The following is a 344-nucleotide window of genomic DNA, read 5'->3' on the forward strand; positions in this document are numbered from 1 at the left end:
TGAATGCAGCAGGCATTCAAAGATTTACCAGATATAACGGAAATTTTCTTGGTTGTAACTAATGTAAAGTGTTAAATTTATTTACCTATTCAGAAAGTATTGGAACTATCAACTTTCAAAAGTAAATGGTATGTTTGACTTCCTACTGACCAGTTACTTCAATGAAGGTAATAGGGTGCAATCATGAAAATTCAGTTGTGAAAAATGGTATGATCGTGCATGTGCAGTTATGAATTTTACTAAATTGTTCTGAATTAGAAGATGCAGAGAAACATAGCAAGAAAACAATAAGAATCATTCGGAGAAGCACATTCGAAAATATTTCAGCATTTTCAAAGGGCAGT

At 32.3% G+C, this 344-nt stretch overlaps 1 pseudogene; it reads left to right on the forward strand.

The window, feature by feature from the left end:
• The window catches only part of LOC119585406, a 16,513-nt pseudogene that overhangs the window by 1,375 nt on the left and 14,794 nt on the right, over positions 1-344 (forward strand).

This window comes from Penaeus monodon, chromosome 19 (assembly GCF_015228065.2).
Source record: "Penaeus monodon isolate SGIC_2016 chromosome 19, NSTDA_Pmon_1, whole genome shotgun sequence".
NCBI lineage: Eukaryota > Metazoa > Arthropoda > Malacostraca > Decapoda > Penaeidae > Penaeus > Penaeus monodon.